This window comes from Echinops telfairi, unplaced genomic scaffold (assembly GCF_000313985.2).
Source record: "Echinops telfairi isolate 266 unplaced genomic scaffold, ASM31398v2 ScPeMD7_7400;HRSCAF=8409, whole genome shotgun sequence".
In the NCBI taxonomy this organism is placed as follows: Eukaryota; Metazoa; Chordata; class Mammalia; order Afrosoricida; family Tenrecidae; genus Echinops; species Echinops telfairi.
This window is the reverse complement of record NW_022111300.1, coordinates 37,483,775-37,494,364: the sequence shown is the minus strand read 5'-3', so window position 1 is coordinate 37,494,364 and position 10,590 is coordinate 37,483,775. Positions and strand designations below refer to the sequence as shown.

The following is a 10,590-nucleotide window of genomic DNA, read 5'->3' as shown; positions in this document are numbered from 1 at the left end:
ATGATCATCTACCGGGACCTCGTCAGCCATGATGAGATGTTCTCCGGCATCTACAACACCCGGGAGATCGCAGACGGGCTGTGTCTGGAAGTGGAGGGGAAGATGGTCTGTAGGACCGAAGGTCACATCGATGACTCGCTCATCCGTGGCAATGCCTCGGCTGAAGGCCCCAGTGGCGATGGAAAGAAAGCACAGTGCTCACCGGTGTTGACATCATCATGAACCACCACTTGCAGGAAACCAGCTTCACAAAAGACGCCTAGGAGAAGTACATCAACGACTACACGGAACCCATCAAAGGAAGCTTGAGGAACAGAAACCAGAAAGAGTAAAACGTTTTAGGACAGGGGCTGCAGAATGAAGCAAGCGCCTCCTTGCAAGTTTCAAAAATGACCAGTTCTTTCTTGGTGAGAGCATGAATCCAGATGGCACGGTTGCTCTGCTGGACCAGCGTGAGGTTGGCGTGACCCCATGTATGATCTTCTTTGAGGATGACTTAGAGATGGAGACGTGTGAACACAGTGGGCAGCTCACGGATCCATCGCCTCTCATCCTAACCGGCTGCTGCCCATCCCCGCGACACCAGGACTGAGATGAACGGAACTGATGTCATTGTGAGCTCTTCATTTACTTTTGACCTTGATTGATTTGGATCAGAGGCATAAGGAACAAAAATGAACAAAACGTCACGTAGTTTGTCTAAAAATAAAATGCACTTAAACTCACTTGAAAATGCCTCCCAAAGTTGACTATCAGGAAACTAAACACTCCGTAGTGTTCCCGGAGAAGCCAGCGCAACGAGTAGACCTCTACTACAGTGCTACAGTGTAGGGCTGTCTCCAGAGGCCAGTACAGCCAAACTATGGGATCCGAAGAGAGACAAGAATCCAAAGGCTTAACTTTGAGTTTAAATAAAGGGAGCGACCATGTTCTGAGTGGTGCCAGCATTTGAAGTGGATCCTTAAGCATTTCATCAACTACAAATGGAAGAGATTGTCAAAAGCATAAAGAGACTAATACAATTGGGGGGTGTGATGATAATAATAAATAAACAAACAAATAAACAAACTTAAGGTCTCTCTTGATTCATGTAGCTCTTCATGCTAAAGAACCAGGAAGACCACAGGCCATTGTATACAGAGGGGGTTAAATGCATGGTCATCAGGTTGAGGTTTGTGGCTGCAGAGTCTAATAAGTCCAGGCGGTCAGGTCACGTGGCAGACTGCTGAGGGCTCCCTGGAGCGGCAGACCATATGGCAGGCCTTTGGCTCACATTCTAGACCCAGAGGTTGAGGAAACAGACACAGGTTCCAGACTCAGAAGAAGAGCAAGTCAGTGCCTCACAGGGTCTACTTATATAGGAGTAGGCCACGCCCCTGAGGAAACTTCATCAGGACCATAATCTGAATAAGGGGGTTGCATTGCACCCTAATCTTTTTACAACTGATTGGCTGCTCACAGCCAATCCCATTATGGAGTTGACTAAATTGTGTTAGGTCACAGGCATCATGGGAGATGACTAGATCTTAACCGCTAAACCACTGAGAATTCCAGCTCAGCCAAATTGACACAAAACCAAACAATCACAAGTCTTATAGGGGTTGGGACTGGCCAAAGAGAGTGGACACTGGAGAAGTAGGAGGTCACACCAATGTTTGCTGGGAGCTGAGTTTAAGGAGACATGGGTGAGACCAGACAGACTGGTGGCCAGAGCTTGTGGAGAAGACGGTCACAAGCCAGCCTGCTAAGGGGTGGTTCCAAAAAGACCCGCTGCCATCAAGCCAACAACTCTTAGTGATGCTGTGTAGGGCTTCCGAGGTTGTAAATCTCAATGGAGCAGACAGCCTCATCTTTCTCCCAGGGAGCAACTATTAGGTTTGAACTGCTGGCTTTCTGGTTCACAGCCCAACATGGAGCCAGAGCTCCTAGGAGGGTGGCTAGGGGCTGTCATTATTTGTACCTGCAATTTAACTTTCCGGTGCTATGTGGGTCGTCAATAAAAGGTGAATCTTAAAAATGTGTTATTGCCTAGTGAACAAAAGAAACTGCTTGATAGAGAAGCTAGCCAGCCAACACGACCATCACACACACATGCATGTGAACAAGGATGCTAAGACTGTACAATGGGTATCACAGGGGGTACGGTGGCCCATGGAGGAGGAAGGTGGAGGTGAACTGGAATGGAGTGAGAAACACACACACACACACACACACACACACACACACACACACGCAGTAGTAACTAACTGTTTTCCGTAACCAAATTGTGGCAGGTGTGTACTGTTTTCTACTTGCCTGGTGCCAGATCGGGACACTGGGCGCCCTGCCACACCTCCAGGGAGGAGCTGCAGAGCCCTGCAGGCAGCTGTGGCAGGTGAGGTCATTGCCACTGGGAGGGGAGGGGCTGCTCCTTGCCTGGGGTCAGGGGTAGGGCTGTGAGAAGGATGAGTTTACAGGAGTGGCATCTGAAGTGCTCCCTGTACTCCCTAGCCTGTGGGGCGGGGGGGTAGGGGGGCTCGAAGTCTGCAGGGCAAGAGTCTCAGCCTGGCAGTGCAAGAGATCTAATGAACAAGAGACTTGTTCATTCAAATCAGCCACCCAGCCAGGCTCTGCCCCTGCCAAGCCCAGTGCAAGGCCTCAGCCCCTCCTTGGCCTCCAGTTGGGGATCCAGGGTCTCAGGTGCTAGATCCCTTCAGGACAGAAGCCTTAGGGATCTGTGAAACACCGGAAAGGGGAGTGGTTAGTCAAGAAAATGAGATAAAAGTGACAAACAGACTGGCCCAACCCAGTGACTTCAGCCCTGAGGAGTCAGTTTCCGAAAGCCAGGTCCCTGACTCAGGAAGGATCAGGCGGGCCGGAAGTGCTTCCAGGAGGTCTCACCACCACCTTCTGTCACCCGACCGTGTTTAGACCCTACCCCAAGAACATGGCACCAGGGGAGGTGTGGAAGACCCAGCCTCGGCGGGGAGGCCTGCGTGCGGCCGCAGCCTGCAATGGCAGCTTCCTGGCAAGAAGGCTAGGCCATCGCTCCCCGGGTGGCCATCTCTCACCTGCCTCAGCCCCTGGCCCAGGCTCCTTGCTTCTTCGGACCACAGGCTGGCTGCCACCTTCTTGATGGCGGAACAAAGAGCGTATTTTGGTGTTGATTCTTAGAAGCAGGTGAGCCCCAGTCACTGGGCACTGATCCCAAATCTGCTCCGGACGGCACAAGCCACGTCAGGTGTCCCTTGGGGTCATGTTTACTCAGACAGTTAGGCAATATGTTCCACTCTCGGGTCTGACTGGCCTACTCTCACCCACACCCCTGCAAAGCATCACACGCTGGGCCCATGAGTCACCTTTCCCGGACACCAGCAATGCTACAAAGCTCTGGGGATTAGCCTACACTGTTAGCACCATATTTGCTTCCATGCCTGCTCACTGGTCTTCATCAAGCAGGGCACTGAGGCCGATAGTACCGGGCTTGCACCTCCACCAACAACTCCGTGACTGCGAGGAGGGATCAGAATACCTGCCCCATTGAGGACCAGCTGGGAGAAATATAAACGTGATCGAAGGGTCCAGAGAGCGAGCATGGGCATGAACGGAAGCCGGTGGGGAGGGGGGGGCACCTTTCTCCTGGGCACAGAGGGCAGTGTGGCTTTCCTAAGGTTCATAGGCAAACCTCGGCAGACACGTCAGAAGTGGGGGAAATGGCATGTTTTCGTAAGGTACTCACACTGGCTGGGGAAGAGGTAAAAGCACTCATTTCTCTTAGACTTTGACGACACAAGAGAGTATGTAATTATCTCTACGGATGGCCATGAAAAATCATAGTTTTGAAGAAAGCCTTCACTAGCAACAGGGACGAATGGAATACTTTTAAAAGACAACCCAAAAAAGGGAAACATATAGCAATTGGGACAAAGAGCAAATACCAATATTCCAGCCCAAGTGACTGAGCAATTGTAGTAAATGTGGACGGCCTACAGGCTCTAGCGCCTGACTGGATAAAAGAAATAAACCCAAAGACAAGCAAGAGGCCTAAAAGTAACAGGTACACATAGGTGCCGGGTTGGAGAGGCAGCTTAACGATCCTATGGGCCGCGGACAGGTGGAATGGCTTTATTCAATAGAAAAAGCAGATTGACGGCAGACACATCATTAGACATAGGAGGTAGTTCATACTGAGAGAAGGTTGGGGCTCAGCAGAAAGATGTTGGCAAATCTAAATTTCTATAACTTTAATAACATGTTCTCAAAGGGGTAGAAAGCAAAAATTGGCCAAACTGAAAGGAAAAGTTAGAGGAACCCAGAACCACAGTTCGGAAAAAGTAGTACATTTTCTCCTGAACCTGTAGGAAGAAAAGCACACAACAATATAAAAAGGAGGGAAAGAACACACCTTTTTGCTGAAATCATTTTATTGGGGGATCGTGCAGCTCTTATCACAATCCCTCCATCCATCCATTGTGTCAAGCACATTTGTCCATTTGTTGCCATCATCATTTTCAAAACCTTTTCTTTCTACTTGAGTCCTTGGTATCAGCTTCTCATTTTTCCCCTCCCCCTTCCTCCACCCTCCCTCCCTCATAAACCCTTGATAATTTATAAATTATTATTATTATTTCATGTCTTACACTGACCGATGCCTCCTTTCACCCACTTTTGTGTTGTTCTGTTGTCCATCCCCCCTGGGAGGGCGTTATAGATAAATCATTGTGATCGGTTCCCCCTTGCTCCCCCCACCTTCTCCTTACCCTCCTGGTGTGGCTACTCTCAATATTGGTCCTGAGGGGTTTATCTGTGCTGGATTTCCTGTGTTTCCAGCTCTTATCTGTACCCATGTACATGCTCTGGTCTAGTCAGATTTGTAAGGTAGAATTGGGGTCATGATAGTGGGGGGTGGGGAGAAAACATTTAGGAACTAGAGGAAAGTTGTGTTTGATCGGTGCTATACTGCACCCTGACTGGCTTGTCTCCTCCCCGAGACCCTTCTGTAAGGTGATGTCCAGTTGCCTACAGATGGGCTTTGTGTCTCCACGCCACACTCCCCCTTGCTCACAGTGATAGGATTTTTGTGTGTGTTCCGGGTCTTTGATGCCTGATACCTGATCCTATCGAAACCTCATGGTCACACGGGCTGGTGTGCTTCTTCTATGTGGGTTTTGTTGCTTCTCAGCTACATGGATGCTTGTTTATCTTCAAGCCTTTAAGACCCCAGATGCTATATCTTTTGATAGCTTGGCCTTTCTTCGCGAATGCACCCGCTTTGTCTTCAGCGATCATGCCTGAAAGGTGAGCATCATGGAATGCCAGTTTAACAGAACAAAGTGTTCTTGCATTGTGGAGTACTTGAATAGAGACCCAATGCCCATCTGCTACCTTAATGCTAAACCTATAAATATATGTACATAGATCTATTTCCCCATCCTCATATATAAATATATTTACATATGTACATGCCTGTATTTAGACCTCTCTAAATGCCCTTTGCCTCCTACTTCTTTCCTCTATTTCTTTTGACTTTCCTCTTGTCCCACGATCATGCTTAGCCTTCATTGGGTTTCAGTAATTCCAGTCGGTTACATTGTCCTTGATCCAGCCCTGCCAGGCCACTTGCGCTCCTCACCACTGATTTTCAGTTACTTGTTGTACCCTTGTCCCTGGGTTTGTTAACACCACTTCCCTTCCCCCACCTCCCCCTCTCCCAATGCCCTTGGAACCATAGGTCCTGTTGTTTTCTGCTCCAGATTGTTTATCCCGCCTATCTTATCTAGATAAACCTGCAGAGATAATAATATGCACAAAAACAGCAACAAAAGAAAACAAAACAACAACAACAAAACCCAAAAAAAGCCTATAAACAGTTCAAGGTCTGTTTGTTGACCTTTATTTGGGAGTGTTTTTCAGTCAAGTCTGATAAGGTGCCACGCCCTAGCCCCAAAATCTATTTTTAGTATTTGAGAGCACACCATTTCATTGGAGAAATTGACCCAAAATGGCCAACACCACGACATACTGCCGTGAGACATCAGACATTCAAGAGGAGGGGGAGGAGATGAACTCCTCCAGGCATCCGGCTGAAAGACTCGGTGTCGTGTAAGGGAAAGCGAGTCCGATTGCCCAGAGACAGTGCTGGAAGCAGCTCTCAAGAAATGAAAATGAGATTCAAGGACGCTTTTTCTTTTTTTTAATCCAGCCCAACTGACTTTTAAACATATACATTGCAGACAAACAAGATACGAATATTCAAGCAAATATTGGTCCTAGAAAGAAAGGGCTTTCTACTCATGTCAAGAGTGACCGCATGGGAAGCTCCCCGGGGCATTCTCCCCTGCCCCCCAGGGAGGGCTTCTATGAGTCGGCATCGACCCCATAGCAATGGCTTTGGGTCTTTACTTAGGAACTGGTCCGGATGATGGAGTTCAGACAACTGCCTGTGTGTGTGAGTCTGTGTGTAAAACATAAGACTACGCGGACGAGATCAAAGAGAGTGTGATATGTAATAATTATGTGCTCCATAGAAGGAGGAGGGAGAGGGAGATGAACAGACAGGAGGGAGGGAGTGCACTGCCTCACATCTCAGCAGCGAAATAATAACTGTTGGACATCATAGCAGCCAAACCTTTGCAGTCGTGTGCCGATTTCCTCTCAAAGAAACCAGCACTTGATGGGAAAACGGCCGGAGCAGGAATTGTCCACAATGAGCTGGGAGCATGTTGTCAGACCAGATGGAGAAGAATCTATCAAAGGCACAGGAGGCAAACACAGGACACGCTGCGCAACCAACTCTGTCCTCGGAAGACTGGGACAGAAGGGGGATAGGGAGCATGTCCTCTGCTTGTGTCTAATGAACCCTACAACTGTGGGGTCTCTCTTTCTGCACCGGGAGGCAGAGGGCCGAATGCAAGCCCGCGGGGGCCAGGCACTGTCTTGATCTTTTGAACATCGGGTCGCTGTGAGTCGGAACACACGGGACAGCACCTAACAAAGACAACCAGCAAGTGAATGCAGAAGGAAGAATCGTTTTGTAATAGTACTGTTTTGCCACCCTGAGTGAAGGAAAGAAGCTAGATACAGAATACCAGGAACTGCGAACCCACGTAGAGAAATTCGCACAGGCTGTGCCTCGTGGTGAAATGATGTTATTCTTCCAGAAACAAAACAAAACACCTGATTTTGATGAGACTTCTAGATCAATTGCCAATTGACACTTGACAATGACACGATGGGCGTATAATCAGCAAAAGTAAGCAACGCCACAGGACAAATGTTTTCGGTATGAATTATAAGAGAGAGACAGAGGAAAAACATCGATTAAAAGACTTCGAAACCATATTGAATTGTTAAACAAAAACAGTCAGCACTAAGCTCTACTGCCTGTTTGTTTACACATTGGTAAGCTGGTGTGACTGTTAGACTGTGCAGTGATAAGTTGTAAAGAAACCTAAGAAAGGAAATGCCGTAAGTCAGCATAATGGATAATCTTGGAGGGAGGGAAGCAGGAAGGGTAATTAACCGGTGGGTCGTGACCCCTTTGGGGGGGGTCGAACGACCCTTTCAGAGGGGTCACCCAATTCATAACAGTAGCAAAATGACAGTGATGAAGTAGCAATGAAAATAATGTTATGGTTGGGGGGTCACCACAAGTGAGGAACTGTATGAAAGGGTCCCAACATTAGGAAGGCTGAGAACCACTGGGCTAAGGGTATGTGGGATTCGCAGGCAGCTAGTAAGTTTCTACCTTCTTCCCAGGGGCTTGGTGCAAGCATGTCCTCGGGGGCACAGTGTGCAATGTCAAAAAACGAGTGAATGAATGAGTGCCACACGCAATCCTGCTGCTCAGGAACCAGGACACGGTTCAAGGCATGAGGCCACGTGCATACAATGGAATTCTGTTGTTGCTGCTGTTGTTAGTGCTATCGAGTTGGTCCCAAGTCACAGCGATTGTACAAACAACAGAGCAAAACTGCCCGGTCCTCCTGCATCCTCACAACGGTTCTTATGCGTGATCCCGTTGTTGCAGCCGCTGTGTCAATCCATCTCTTTGAGAGTCGGCCTCTCTCTCTCTTTTTTTTTCCGCTGGCCCCCTCCTTTACCAAGCACGATGTCTTTTTCCAGGGACCGGTCTCTCCTGACAGCATTTCCAAAGTACATGAGACAGAGTCTCACCATCCTTGCCTCGAAGGATGCATTTGGCTGTGCTTTTTCCAAGACAGATTCATTTGTTCAGCACCTAATTCAAACGCATCAATTCTTGTTTGGGGCTTCCGTATTCAATGTCCAACTTTCCCATGCATGTGGTTGAAAATACCATGGTGTCATTTGTAGGCCACTGGAGATCCCCTTGCAGAGGGGTCTCGAGAGGAGATGAGCCAGTCAGGGTGTGATGTAACAACGATGAAAAATACAACTTTCCTCTAGTTCCTAAATGTTTCCTCCCCGCTCCCACTACCATGACTCGAATTCGACCTTGCAAGTCTGGCTAGACCAGAGGATGTACACTGGTACAGATAGGAACTGAAAATACAGGGAATCCAGGACGGATGAGCCCTATAGGACCAGCGGTGTGAGTGGCGAAACAGGGAGGGTAGAGAGAGAGTGGGTGGGAAAGAGGGAACCGATTACAAGGAACTATATGTGACCTCCTCCCTGGGGGACGGACAACCAAAAAGTGGGTGAAGGGAGACGTCGGACAGGGCAAGATATGACAAAATACCAATTTATAAACTATCAAGGGCTCATGAGGGAGGGGGGATCGGGGAGGGAGGGGAAAAATGAGGACCTAATGCCGGGGGTTTAAGTGGAGAGAAAATGTTTTGAGAATGGTGTACAAATGCGCTTTACACAATTGATGTGTGTATGGATTGCGATAACAGTTGTATGAGCCCCTAATAAAATGTTTTAAAAAAAAAAGAAAATACCATGGCGTGGGGCCAGAGCACCGTAGGCTTCAAAGTAACATCCTAAGTCTCAAAGTAACACCCTTGCTTTGCAACACTTTGGCCAGGTCTTGTGCAGCGGATTTACCCAACGCAGTGCCGCATCTTGTAATCTCCTGACTACTGTTTCCATGAGCATTGGTTGTGGGTCCAAACAAGACGAAATCCTTGACAACTTCCATTTTTTTCTCCACTAATCATCATGTTTCGTATTCGTCCGGTTGTGAGGATTTGAGTCTTCTTCACATTGAAGACCAACTGAAGGAGGGCTGCAGTCTTTGACCTTCAGCAGCAAGTGCTTCAGCATGCAAAGTTGTGTCATCTGCATGCTGCAGGTTGTTAATAAGCCTTCCTCCAAAGGAATACGATAGAGCACGAAAATAAGCAAACTTCAGTCACTCTTAGCAACAACCTGGGTGAATTTCCGAGTGGCAGAAAAGAACTGTAGTGCTATTCCATCCAGTTAAGGTATAAAATGAGGCAAAACAAGCAGGCTTTGGGGCTGCACAAGACAGGCAGGAGGGTGAGAGCCAGAACTCAGGGAGGTGCTAGTTTGGGGCAGAAAGCTGAGGGGAAGGGAAAATATCTTTGAATGTGACTGGGGCAGAGTGACCCCAGGTGGCAGAGTAGAACTGCCCCATGGGGTCTTCGTGATCGCCCCAGTCGTTTTGCACACATAACACACACCTGCTACATTTAGCAGCCTCTTCCCCCACCTCCCCAGGTATTGACAGAAGCACATCTGTTCAAACGTTGACAGCGGCCTATTGTTTTAAATTGGCACAGCAGCCTTTACATAAACACCTCCCAAGGGAGGGAGGAGGAAACAGACAGAGAGGGCTCCAGAGTTTTTCTGTAACATGGTGGCAATATTGATGGAAGCGGAGCGCAGGTCTTTCTCCTGCCGAGCCGTGAGTTCTAGACCAACCTTTCCATTGGCAGCAGAGCGCTGAACCCATCGTGCCACTAAGGCTGCTTTCAAAGGAAATGAAAAACCAAGCTTGCTGCCTCACAGCGACCCCAGAGGACAGACATCCTATGGGTTTCTGAGACTGTAACTTTATGGGAGTAGAAAGCCCCATCTTTTTCCCAAAGAGCAGCTGGTGGTTTCAAACTGCTGACCTGGCAGCTAAATAGCCCATCGTATTACCACTCTGCCACCAGGGTTCCCATTAAAAGAAAATAACACTGTTGTTTTTCGTAGCTGTGTCTATTATAGCATGACTCTTCAGACCTTACCTGTATGTTACTAACACTTCTGCAGCTAATCCGTTCTCTCTTTCTCCCTCCCTCTTATTTTGAATAAACTTCAAAACACAATCAAGTCACCATTGCCTAGGATGACCTTTTTATTCCACCTCAAGATTTAGAATTTTAACAGGCTGGCATTTATTTTCTCAGTATGGTGTACTTGACTAACATATATGTGATTTTTTTTAAAAAACAGGGAGGGGGAAGCTCTTTTTCTGCCAAGGACAATGTGGACATTTGTAACATCATCCGTAAGCCATACAAAGTATCAACTTAGAAACTAGCGTGCAGTTTGGTGAACCATTTCCTGCGCCCACTCCTCACATGGTGGCGGGACCTGCTTCCTGCCGGGCCTGGGCTGTGAGCTGCTACTGATGGCTTGCGGGCCTTTTCTGACCCATGGACTGGACATGCC

The 10,590-nt window shown here is 48.1% G+C and overlaps 1 pseudogene; it reads left to right on the top strand.

Moving 5' to 3' along the window:
- Positions 1-592, top strand: LOC105978641 (annotated as a pseudogene).
- The last annotated feature ends 9,998 nt before the right edge of the window (positions 593-10,590 follow it).